This window comes from Protopterus annectens, chromosome 16.part0, assembly GCF_019279795.1.
Source record: "Protopterus annectens isolate FY-2018-M chromosome 16.part0, PAN1.0, whole genome shotgun sequence".
Taxonomy (NCBI): domain Eukaryota; kingdom Metazoa; phylum Chordata; order Ceratodontiformes; family Protopteridae; genus Protopterus; species Protopterus annectens.
Window position 1 is genome coordinate 485,796,156 of NC_056750.1, and position 14,534 is coordinate 485,810,689.

The window sequence follows — 14,534 nt, forward strand, 5'->3', positions numbered from 1 at the left end:
ATATATTTAATGAGAGAGACATATTTTGAATGATATGAAAGCATTCCTTCTATCCCTTAGCTTAGCACCTGTCATATCTTCATACCTACTGCCAAATGTTGGTATTATCAGTAATGGTCAATGACCTGATCATCTCCTGACAAATTCCTCTTGAAATCAAAAGTGAACTTGCTCTTCATAATTAGCTATAGCTCTCCCTGCTTATACTCTGTTGACCATAATAGCTCCCCCTTCCTGTCCTGTCTTAACCATGATAGCTGACTTAATGCCTTATCCAAAATTCTCATAAATTTACATACTTTTATACTGGGTGACCTTAATTTTCTGGTTATACATCTGATGACCAACACCACAAATTATAAGCATGCCCTATATTTCCTTGACTTCATAAATGGTACTTCCCTTGAATAAATAGTTAACCTTCCTACTAGCATTCTCAATATCCCTAAAATTACCCTCATTGAATTGGCCTCTTCCTCCATACCTCTGTGTGTCCCTTCTTCCCTTCTTAAATCAGACTATAATTCCAGGATCCTTGTTTTAAATTAGCGCTTCTGCTAACACCTCACTGTTTCGGCATTTCTCCGAAGTTAAAACTGTACATGTATTAAATGACCCAAGCAAGCTCAGCTGTCTCCTGACTGACCAAACTGACAGAGCTGCTAGTTGTGAGTTAGATTTCTTTCTGTTATTAAATAGTTGTACTGATAAGGCAAACTCTATCTACATGACATATATTGTAAAATTTTAGAAACAAACTCACGTGGTGGAATACTCATATAAATAAGTAACAAGAGGAAAAATCTACTTAGTACTTATAACAAGTGATATTTTCCTGCCTTGTGAGATTAGTTAAACACATAAAACTGACACAAACACCAGCAGTATAAATTTGTTTCTGCTAATTCAGAAAACTAGGAAGGATGAGGTTGATAATATTCTTTAAAATCATTTCACTAAATGTTCATTAAGGAATTTCTCAGTGACTTTGAAATGTTAAAATAGCCTCTTTCTATATTACTTTATTTTTAACTTGATTTTATGTTTTCATATGCAGTACTTGTGAAGTAATCATAAAATGTTATTTTTTTTTCTTTTTTTCATAATTCAGCACTTCTAATTCAGGTTACAAAATAATTTCACAAGAATCCAATACAAGAAAGGCAAAATCATCAATGATTTAACAAACTTTAATCAGTCACTGTATTAGCTTTTATGCCTACTACATTGTAACCACAAACACCAAGATGGCCATCCTTATAGCAAACAGAATGTAAAACTCTTCTTTATTGGTAAAATGTTATAAAATATAACATCTTTATTTATAAAGGCATGATATCTCAACAAGGCATCTTCTTTCTACTGTCTACTGTATTTTATAGCATCTGTTAAAAATTTCTATATAGTGCAAATGTACATTTTCTAGTCCAATCAACAGTTCTATTCAGTTTGAATTCAGTTTCATGTGTCAGTTTTGTCTTCACAATCCCTTCATCCCTAGACTTTTTTCATGGTACATGGAAAAATTGTTTAAATTCTTCAATATAATATGAATAATATGGCACAAAAACTATAGTAGGCAGTAAAAGCATTATGGTGGAAAGCATCACTTAATAAAATTACACAGTTGTCGTACCACAAAAAATGCACAATAATTTAAAACGTTTCACAGTTTTAAAATAGGTCTCTTCATTGCAGTACCAAACGCATATAAAATATAATAATAGAAGGCAATCTCAACCACATATAGAGCTGGAGTAATCCTTTGTTCTATTTTAAATGGTTAAAATAATAAAACAGCACCTATAAAAAGAATAATGTTGAAAAGCACCTGCCTTCACATTTTCCAAACATTTCAAGATAAAGTTCATAATTATGAATCAATAAAGATTAGTGGAAAAGTGTAGATACTGCATAATAGGCTGTTTAGTAGAATAAAATGTGAATTGTATTTTGTTTACATTTATAAAAACAGGTGTGGCATTACATACAATGGTAATATGAAATCTTTTCTCCTATTTTCTCTTCTGAAAACTGACTTTAACCAGTAGGGCTAAAACAGTTTGTGAAATCTGCATAATTAATAAAATAAAAACAATTACTTTTTCAGTAGTGCTACAGGTGATTCTAACGCCAGCAGATTTCTTTATTAACTAGAAGTTAAATAAAATAGTTATTCCATATTGCTTAAAAGTAAAAATTTGAAAATGTAACTTTCCTTCTGTCTTCATCAGCTACCGATTAAGAAAGTTTCAGTCACAATTACCAGGCACCTGCAGCAACTGGAGAGATCCAATAGATTTTTAAATAAGAAGATCCAGTGTCTTCAGCAGATGCCTTACACAGATAGACTGAAGTCTTTGTCACTATATTCAGTAGCATATAGTCTGCTTAGGGGAGACTTGTGCCTGGCTTACAGAGCAATCTCTGACCCCAACCTGATGAAGTTGCTGCACATCCATAAGTCAAATGAAACAAAGATTACCTGCTCCAGTGACCTAAATCTGGTCTACAATTTAAATAGGACATCCTGGAGAGACAAATTAATCTAAGAGGTTGCTACTTCTCTGGAATAGGCTACCAATTCATGTTACTCAGAGCACCTATATGACTCTTTTTAAAAGGAGCATAGATGAATGGATGGGAAACCACAAATTCTTGCCGGGAATAGCTCTCACATCCCTCTTGGAGATGGACAGTCATTACTAATAATAATAATCTTAGGCATTGACTAGACTTTCTCTCTTGAAATATAATGGGTGTAATAGGCTAGGTTAAAAACAGCCCTTGGGTCAATAGCCTAGTAACCTCTTATGAACCTATGAAAATAGCACAGTGAGCAGTGGCCATTCAAAAAGTGTGGTATGACTGATTATGCAAATAATACTTAAAATACCTTAACATTAATAAGGTTAGACATTAATAGTGCTTTTGAATCAGTTAACTGGAAATATCTTTTTTAGTCTTAAGGGAATGTAATTTATCATATAGTTTCTTACAACTTATAAATCTTCTCTATGAAGACTCTTGTTTATATAAAAATAGGTTCATGCATTTTGGAGACCATTTTGATTTCTAAAGGAACTAAGCAAGGTTGCCCATTGTCACCTCTGCTCATTACTTTACTTATGGAACCATTTGCAAACTACATAAGATCGAGATTACATATCAGAGGTATAGAGATACATAACTTAAATTCTAAAATATTACTGTTTGCTGATGATATTCTTTTGACCATAAATAATAATACAAATTCTCTTAATGTCCTTGTTAATGCAGGAGAGACTTTTTAGAGAATAACCTGGGCTTTCTTTTATTGAAAACAAAACAAAAATGTTACCTATAAATTCTAGTACTTATGACATGGAAGAAAGATTTTCTAAATGTATTGTGAATGATAAAAAATAATAAATATTTAGGAATAATGTTGACAGAAAACATTGAAATATAATAAATATGAATTATAATAGTTTAGTTAGTATAAATACACTTATTAATAAATGGAACATGTTTTTTCCTATGGAAGAGAGACTTTCTTTAATAAAAATGATTATTTTACTAAAAATGTTATACATAATACAATTACTATATCTCCTTCTTCTAAAAATATAAAAGAGTTTAATTCCTTAATTCTTAGATTCCTTTGGCATCCCAATAGATATAGATTTATTCTCAATAATCACATAAGAGATTAGTCTTATGGTGGCATTGGTTAACCAGATTTACAATTGTATTCTTTATCATCAAATATAAAAAATATTTCCCTCTGATCAAATAATTATATGGCCATATGAAAAGAGATACAAGAAATCATTTGGATAAAATCCAATTGTCTGACAGACATACATCAAAATAAAATACTAAACAATAATCTTCTTTGGTTATTAAAAGATTATATTTTAGATAATTGGAACTAATTAACTAATTCTTCCTATATCTTTATGATAATGACTACCTTCAGAAATTGTATTTTTAAGAATCCAGAATATAAAGCATGTTTTTTCCTGTTTCCTATAGCACATACTCAAAACAGCATATGTACATTTAATTCATCTACAATGACTGCATAACAAGGAAACAATTTGCTCCAATGGTTTCAGCTGATGGATAGAGAAAAGTTGCAAATTATAGAATATATAATGACACAGTTTAAGTAAGGAAATGTGGTTAGATATCCAAAACTGTAGATATTTAGTACAAAATAAAATTAATGTAATGCAATTATCAGTAAAAAATACTGTTCCTAAGTTCATTGATATTTTACTTATTTTGACCCATTAGAAAACATTGGAGAAAGGGCTTCTATCCAGAATATATAAAATGGTTACAAATACTACACAATATTACAGTGAAAGTTATGGGGTAATTTCAAATCCATAAACAGTTACTATCCAAGTGAAGAAGAAAAAAAAATCTATGCTATCATTGTGATGATGTGAGGTATTGCTAGTTATGCCAGGTGAAGAAGGAGACTGGATGTGTAACATATTAGTAAAGAATATATGTTATTTGAATATCAAAATGATATGTACAGACACTTGAATGAATTTGTAATGTTGCTTGGGTTAAAAATGTACCAACAATAGGTCCTGACTGTAATGTAACTGAATTTATATATATATATATATATATATATATATATATATATATATATATATATATGTTAACAGAGGATACTGGAAGAGAAGAGGTTAAGCTCAGCTTCAGCTAACATTGTAAAATAGTAAGAAATTTAATTACTGGGCCTAGGCCATAAAGATATTATGTCACAGATTTGATTGAAGCCAGTGATGCAATGTCTGTAAGAAATGTGGTTTGTTAGTCTCTGTAGGAGCAGTAACTGTTTGCAATTGTTTTATGACTTCCAGAAGCTTCACCAGATCTGAGAAATGCTCTTTTGTGTGTATTAATGACATGTAGGTGCTAAATCCTTGCAGTTTCTAGCAATGGGGGGTTGCATGGGAACCAGAAGTCAGATGATCAGATGTGTGTGATGTCATTCTGTGCAGAATTAATGTTTTAATATTAAGTGAGACATAAGTCTCAGGGCAGTCTGTTTCTTGGAAACTGACAGAGAAGGATCATTCACCTACTTCAGCTTGCTTTGCTCTATTAAGTATGTAGGAAGAGTATTTCTCTAGATCAGTCAGAAAAATATGGTGAGAATAGTTAAGTATTGTTTTCTGTAATTGTGTGAATCTTTACAGCTGTGCTATTTTTAATATGACCTGTGATTCAAACTCTGGTGTTTACTGTAAATAGATATTTCGTATTTTCATGTTCTTTTATTAATTATTAATAAATATATTTAAACTTTTCATTATGGCTGGTCCTGTAGAGAATACTATAACCATTGTGAGTACTTATAGCTATTGGTGACATTGTGACCACTCCTGAAGCTTGGCTGCTTGGTTAACATTGCTATTTGTTTTAATATTAATTTCACTCAGTATTGTTGGGTACCATTGCAAGAGCATTAGGTATTTGGCTTTATAGTGTCTGGTGGCAGTGATAACTACCTTATAGTCTGGGCAGAAGGGGGCACAGAATGTAAATCTGTGCTAGCCTTTCCCAGGTGTGTGTGTGTGTGTGTGTGTGTGTGTGTGTGTGTGTGTGTGTGTGTGTGTGTGTGTGTGTCAGCTATTTGGAGCAAGGACATGAAGCACTAGTTTCACAGAAAGGGTGTTTGAGGATTTGGCTTGGACACAGCTGAGGACTTAACCCTATAGCTCTTCTAGTGGGGAGCCTTATTTGGGCCCTGGAGGGAGACAGATATAAAAAAATCCAGACCCTGAGCTGATTCTGTTCCCTGTGTGCTCTTAAGGGAAACTGTGCTTGATGCAGAGAGGTCTGCATCTGGAAATACTGGGTGTATGCATTTGTATTCCAAGAGAACATTCTTCTCTAATGTCAGTGGTGAGGATTCTAGCTCCTTAATTACTGGCCCAGAGTGGGGATGTCACAATCACATTCAAAACAAACTACTTCCTCATTTAAATGGAGGTTATTCTATTGGAAATTCATGCATAAAACTTTCATTACTCCACATAAAACTCAATTAATGATAAAAAAAGTAGGATGTTGGAGATGTAAGTTGAATATTAAAGCAGATTGGCAACATGTGTTTTTCACTGTATAGTTATTAAACCATTCTGGGATAATAGTAATGTTTTTTACAGGCCATATTTAACGATCAACTTAATTTAACAAAATCATTAAGTTTATTTAACACTCCAATACCTCCTTATGTCAAAAAAAAATTACTTACTTCTATGGAATATTTTAACAACTGTAGGAAAAGTAATTACTAAGAACTGCAAAAACAAATCAACTCCAACTTTGAAAGAATTTATAAATATTGCAACTTATGTTTGTCATTTAGAACTTCTTACAATTAAGATGAGAACAATCAGACACCAATATGTCTATAACAAAGACTATTTTATGAGTATTTAGAGTTTTTAATATATAGTAGACACCTCTATAAATAGTTGATTTTGTTGTATTTTGATATTCTTTACTTCAGTAGTTTAATATCCAATTTACACACACATATATATATATATATATATATATATATATATATATATATATATATATATATATATATATATATATATATATATATGGGTTCCCTTCAAAATCTTGAAAGCTCAAAATCCTGAATCTCAAAATCCTGAACTCAAAATCCTGAAAGCTCAAAATACTGAAAACTCATAATACCAAAAAACATACAGGACACCAACACTGATGTGTGATTGTGCAGGTGCTTGGGTTAGGGTGTGGGTCAGGTAAGTGTGTGATTGTGACGGACGTTAGGGTTAGGGGCAGGTTAAGTGAGTTAGGGTTAGGGAGTAGGTGAGGTGAGTGTGTGATAGTGACGGACCTTAGGGTTAGGGTCTGGATTAAGGTAAGTGGATAGATAGTAGTGTATGTGCAGTGTAGTGTAGCTGCAATACAGTCAGTGTTGGTGTCCTGTTTGTTTTTCGGTATTATGAGATTCGGTATTATGAGTTTTCAGTATTCTGAGCTTTCAGGATTTTGAGTTCAGGATTTTGAGCTTTCAGGATTTTGAAGTGAACCCAAAGATATATATATATATATATATATATATATATATATATATATATATATATATATATATATAGTATATTTTGTTATTTTATTGCTATATTTTAATAAAATATCTGAGAAAAAATTGTTTTATATATATATATATATATATATATATATATATATATATATATATATATATATATGGTATATTTTATTTTATTGTTATATTTTTAATAAAATATCTGAGAAAATAGTGTGGTATGATGATGATATAATAATATGGAAATGGATGTCAGTGGGCTAATATAGCAATAACTCATGGCTGGATGCAGGTAAAGCCAGCATTACCCACACCCAGCCATGCAATATTGCTATTGTACAATGGTGTTAGTTTTGTGTTGTGTTGCATTTGTGCTGTTGTTATTCAGGCTTCGGTTTATTATGTATTCTTTCACTTTTTCTGAGATAAAATAGCCCCAGAAATTTAGTTCAAGTTTATTGTTTATTTTAAACTATTTCAGAAAAAGTAGAAAAATACAAAGTAAAACAAACAGACACCTAAACAATTTTTCATGGTCAGTTGGGCTTCACCCTTAAGAGTACTGGACTGAACAGTGCTATGATGCAACTTTTGGTAGGAGCTAAAGGGGCAATTGCTGTAGTCGGATTCAGTGAATTGAAGCAGGAAGTTTTCATGGCATATTTCCATTTTTGAGGTGGTTGCATAGCTTTGGGACTAAATTCCCTAGAGTGTAATGAGCATATGTGATAATTCATCCATCTATCTACCACTCCTTTATTTTCACTTTTGTATGTGGAGTCCAGGTGTCACTTCTACAGTGATAATCATCTGTAGCCAAGGTTTACATCACTAGGTGGCTATTTCTGCTGTGCTAGTTTATTCACACCACAAACTCACATGCACATTAACTCCTTGCAGCTTTCTGTTAAGAAATTATTTTGTGTCATCTAGAGCCAAGATTTACATTACTGGATGGCTATTCATGCCACTGTAGTTCTTTCATACCACAAAATCGCATGCTCACTAACTCCTTGAAGCTTTCTGTTAAGGAACCGTTTTGTGTCACCTAGAGTCAAGGTTTACATCAGGTAGCTATTTTTGTCACAACAGTTTATTCACACCACAAAATCACAGGCACACTAACTCCTTGCAGCTTTCTTTAATGGAACCATTTTGTGTCATCTAGAGCTAAGGTTTACATTGCCAGATGGCTACACCTGCCACGGTAGTTCATTCATACCACAAACTCACATGCCAAGTAACACCTTGCAGCTTTCTGTTAAGAAACCATTTTGTGCAAAGTATTTTCTTTTATGCTGTAATGAGCTGTCTGCTTTCACTTGTTGCACATGGGGAAGGTGCTCAAAAGCTAGAGTGTCAGTGGCGATGCTCTGTATAGAAGAAAAGTAAGTAAATATTTGATTTTTTTTTTTTGTAGTTATTTGATTTTTCTTGTACACAGAATGTTGTGGCTAACTTCATAATTTACAGATACATTCACCATGTATAAGCTTGTTGCATATGCTGAAAGGAAAGTGCGTCAGCTAAATGATACTTTAATGGACGGACCTTTTTCTGTTGGTATATGTTTGATTTACAACTGGCATGCTGGTTTGGCTTACCATTCAGTATGCTTGTTTTAGAATATTAATGGCAGCCATTGTATAATGAGAGGTATTGTGTATGCAAATGATGACAGTAAAGACAGCAACATGATTCAAAAACATATAAAAGTGGCATGATGAGCCATTGCAATCAACCAGTATTTTTCAGAGAACAGAGTTATTACGTGGGCCAAAACACTAGGGGCAGCATCTAGTTTAGCCATACAAAATGCATTAGTAGCTGCTTTGTAAGCCATTGTCTGTGATGCTGTATGTTGCATCACAGATGGGTCTATCAGCAGCTGACATACCATAACCTCCATGACTGAGTTATAATTGAGTTCTACTGTGTTGATAGCTGTTCTTTGTTACACACACACACACACACACACACACACACACACACACACACACGCAAGAACAGAGATACACAGACAGCTGTGTGTGTGTGTGTGTGTGTGTGTGTGTGTGTGTGTGTGTACTTACGTCTTTCTTTTTGCTTTCTTAACCTCTCACAGATACACATGCCATCCTTACTAAGCATTCGCTGTGCTGCTCTAAAATACACACCCCACATGCTGACATGATTTATACCTTGTGTTATATGTTCACATGCTAGACTGGAAGTCAGTCTGTGGAAATACTGCAAACTGAGATAACTCACTTTTCTCATAACAACCTCCAACTTGCAGTTTTTTACCTTGTATGATACTGTACAAGAATTGCTTGGAACACAGAGCAATGACTAAGACAGCATCCAACCTGTGTCAGGCACATAGGGTCATCTGTGCCTATGAATTCCATAACCCAACTTTATGCATTAGCTTATGTCTTCAAAGGTAGAAATTTAGCGCCATCTTATTTTTATTTTTGTCTTATTACTTTTCATTGCTACAGTGTTTCTGCAATAATATACTGGCTCATAATGTTATATTCAATAAAACATAACATAAATCGAATAGTCAAATTGTCTCATTAGTAATGAACCATTAGTACTGCTTTATCACTGAACTACACTAGTTATAATGCATTTAAAAAAATACCAAAATTATACAAAAAATTTCTCGATACCTGAACCACAATGCAGTCTACCCCTTAATATGAGATGTGCTAATACCAGAAATCTTCCAAAACATGGACTACAAAGGATATAGGATATTTTAATTTCTTTCATTGTTGTTACTAGGAGAAGAGAAAGATGGCATTTATGAATTCTCAATCATAATATAGTTGGTTGCAAGGGTCTGCAGAATGCATATCACCACTAGTTATCAAATGATGTGTTTTATTTAATTTGTTTAAAAAACCTGGTGAAGTCTGAGTGTATAAAAGAGATTTATAGTTCTGCTTATGATTCAAATAGTGTGGCCTGACAGTAAGCTACTGAATGGGATAATCTATAAAGATTAGTTTGCTTGTACTTACTTAACAACACTAAAGTAATGCAGTAATGCTTTTTAAACATTTTGGTTTATTGTATCTGTTGCCGAGGATTTTATACATTGTTTTTATTTTAGTATGTGGTAGTTGAGTTGCTTTTTTGCTTTTAATGTTTCATTTAAACAAATGCCTCTCCTGTGTTATGCTAAGTGATGTGGATTTGTAGCTAATGGGAAGCTCATTGAGGAAGAATGGCATTCTTTTCCTTGGTTGATGTGGCAGGGCATTTAAAACATAGTTCTAGAAAAAGTGAGCTTACAAAGTTGTTGACATATAATCCTGTAAGAGGTTTCTGGCATTATCTTACTGTGCTTATACTGAGCGTTGAATGTTAGGAGGTACTTTCAGTTGAAATCAGAAATGTAGGTGACCTAAGATTACACAGACTCTTGGATTCAGAAATGCTAAGTGTAATGTGGAAGCCTTATCTCAAAAGGTTTCTGCGTTATGCCAAACATTTCCATTTCTGAGACCACTCCGGCTCTGTGGTTTTATAGTCACTGAGGTCTTAATACCAGTAGCAGTCTCAGGTGTGAAGCTGCATGCTAACATGCTATTCTAGGGTAGTGGGGAATGCTAAGTAGACATGTCCACTTCTCTGGAAATGTCCACTGCTTCTAATTTCCTTAATCACTTTGACTTGTAAAATGTTACTGCAGGAGACAAAAGTGAACACTGTCAAAAGGCATGAGTCATAGGATCATAGGAAATTACTAGACTAATGGCCCTGGGGCCCTTGCAAGCCTAGCCAAGGGTTTATCCCCCAAAAAGAAACCTCAGTCAGCACCTGTCACTCCTGTCAGTGTACAATACCAAGTAGAGTGATAGTGATTTGAGCCTGTACACATAGGACAGGTATTGGAGGCCATGGATTCTCTTTGTGAGGTATTTCTGTGGCCTTTCCAGTTGGTCTTTGACAGTACCCACAGTGCAGAAAATAAACTGTCAAGGTTAGGGTGTGTCATTATGTGCCTGCATCTCTATGGGGGCATGACTGTGTGTGTGTGTGTGTGTGCTTGTGTGTATATATGTGCATGTCTGTCTTCTAGTCTGGCATTCTAGGTGGCTGTAACAAGTGTGGATATGTGTATGTATGTGCATGTGTGCTTACCCAAGAATTTTCCGTATTGTAGGTAGATAAACGATGCTAAGAATGGATGTGTGCATGTGGTGTGTGTGTGTGTGTGTGTGTGTGTGTGTGTGTGTGTGTGTGTGTGTATGTGTGTGTGTGTGTGTGTGTGTGTGTGTGTGTGTGTGTGTGTGTGTGTGTGCACGCATGTGGATATGTATGTCTGCCTGGAGAGTCACAGTATGCTAGATATGGGATCTAATGCTGAATGTGTGTGTGTGTGTGTGTGTGTGTGTGTGTGTGTGTGTGTGTGTGTGTGTGTGCATGTGTTTGTGTGTAATTCTCTGAATCCCAAAGAGAATATTAAATAAAATTGAAAGACTCAAGCTAACCCGCTATGAGATGAGTAAAGTAAATTCAGATCTGCTGTAACTTTACATAAAAAACAAATGACAACAGAACATATGTCAAATAAACTGTCGACTGTATAAATGTACGAGAACAGAAAAAAATGGTTGCGGAACTCCTGGTTAGAGTCTGAAGTTGTTTCAATAAATTAATAAGAACATTTTTCAGTATAGTTTTACTAAGGATAACATCAGCTGGTAAGTTCTAGGAGTGAACAGATAGTAGAAACGTAATGCCTAATTATAATTATGACCTATTTAATATTTATTTAAAAAGGCATAATGTGTTAATTTTAAAAACTAAAATTATTTGGATATGGATAGCCTGAATAGAAATGAGAGCTCAGTTCATTTTAATTGCACACATTTTTTCCTTTCTTCATAGTCACTGACAGTTTTTCCTGGATATCTAAATTTTAGGTAGCCTATTATTTTTAATATATCCTAACACTTATTAAGGAGTAGAAAATCTTGAGCATGCTCTGATATTACCATAATTATGGCTGTTGTTAATGTGTTACAGAAGCAGACCTAGCTTTGTCAGTCAGCAGGATGAAAGTGCCAGCAGCAGGTAGTGACAGAGATCGGGGAGGCAAATTAGTTGAATAATTATCTCTAAATCTGAGAATAAAGCAGGCAGGAGTTATCATGACTAGGGTCCTTACTCTAAGGGTATGCCTCCCAGGGAAGGTTTAGTAAAATGCCACTCTCAAGTGAAACGTGCTGGGACTGTCAAATTTAATAGGTCAGCTGATGAGCAGAAAACAGTACCTGTGATTTTCTTTGAAGAATTTCAGTTGTGGTAAAAGTAAATTATTTGAAAAAAACTATATCAAGAGATGAGAAGAGCAGAAAAGCAAAAGCAGGAAGTTCTGGCTGAAGCATAAAGTTGGCATCTGAAAGCTAATACCAGGCATGCTGCACGACTCACATAAGTGATAATTATTAAAGTGAGAAGAGATTGCTCACATCTTTAAAACTCAATGCAAATGCAAAAATTCAGTCCAAGCATCAAACTGCAAACTCATTTCATGCCATTTAACATTTTTCATTATAAAGGAAACTGCATTCTGTTGCTAACTCTATTTATTTCAGCATATCATCTCCATGACAACAAGGCACGTTAAACAGACTGCACAGATCCAAGAAATTACTATCTGAAATTTCTATGTACTTCTCATATCATTATATCTCACGAAATAATGAGCCAAATCTATGCTGATAATATAGTATATACATATACACACACGCAAATATATATATATATATATATATATATATATATATATATATATATATATATATATATATATATAAGTGCAAAAAACCCACTAGATTCACTTTCCTAGTACTTGAAAAAGTCACTAGCTTCACAAATGAATCTAGCACTCCACTTGAAGTCAGAGAACTCAAGTGGCAAATCAAAATGGGAGCCGATAGCTATCCAGGACTAAATGGTAGCCTGAACATAAAATGTGTACTGAAATGGATCAGGTAACCCACTAGACACCTCCCCCACAGGTATCTAGTTCACCTTTAATACCTCCCATTTTCTTAGGTCATACATGACATCATGTTACCTACAAATACTCTGTTGGAATGCACTTGTGTAAGATTTCTGAAGAAGTTCACCTACTTTGAAATAAAAGTGCGAACAAAAGCGCTCAAATCTACTTATCTGGTGTCTGTGTGGCCTTTTTGATTCCATAAAACTGAACCCATAAGGTTCCAGCTCAACATTCCTTTACTTGTATATATATATATATATATATATATATATATATATATATATATCTTAATGCCTGTCTCACTCATTCCTTCTGTATACAAGACCTCATTCTGCTTGGGGTGAGTGTCAAGTACTGATAAAGTTGTGGTCATTCGTTGTGGTAGAGGTGTTGTGGACCAGATCTAAAACAATATATCCTTAAGGGGAGATGGTACACTGTTTTTTGGGGGCTCCAGTGCTTAGCAACAAACAGTCCTTTTTGCTTCCTACAGGGTGAAAACCACTCCCACCTTGATTCACCTGCAAAGTGAGAGCCAATCAGAGATGACACCATCCATCCATTCTTCAGGGCCATTTCTGCCTAAGTCTCTACCTCCTGATGACTAACAAGGGTTTGCCACACTGCTAAGGTTTAAAATGCTGTCACTGTCTATGTGTGGGCGGACACACACACACACACACACACACACACACACACACTTGGTAAGACCAAGCCCACATCCCAGATACATGTCTACGGTAAGGAATAAACTGCAACCACCAATTCCCTCCCATCAAAATTAATAAACTGCGATTTGCCACTCTCCTCCACTCTCTAATGACAGCTATTTTAGCACTCAAGCTGCCTAATGAATCCCTGCCATCTGGGGTGCCAACAGTACTTTATCTCTCTAAACCAGTGGGTTAGCAAATATTTGTAGAATGTTTGTGATTCTGAAAGATATCTGTACTGAGGAAAGCAAGGCAAAAAGTACTCAAATGTAACCGGGTCAATAATTTCATACCCAGAATTCCAATATACAACACAAGCATGCTGGACATTCCAATGGCAGAATTAAGACTTGTCAGATAATGCAAGAAAGTATAGAAATATCTAAACCGGGATACTTGTTATTCACAAAATGCAATGCATTTGATGAATGTGCGACCTTTCATAAAATTTAATTTATTTGCCAGCCTAGCGAGATCATCATATATGTATCAGCACCTATCTCAGTGAGGTGTATAATGCCCTTATTTTGTGAACATGTAACTGATAGTAATTATTTTACTTGTCACAATGCACCATGTCACTGGCATTGTTTTTCAAATGGATTTATTGCTGTTATAAAAACTAAATTTTACCCTATATATTATACTCTTTCCTTTGAACATTAATGTCTATTTAAAATATTCACTAACACATAACTAAATTTTGTAACTGCTT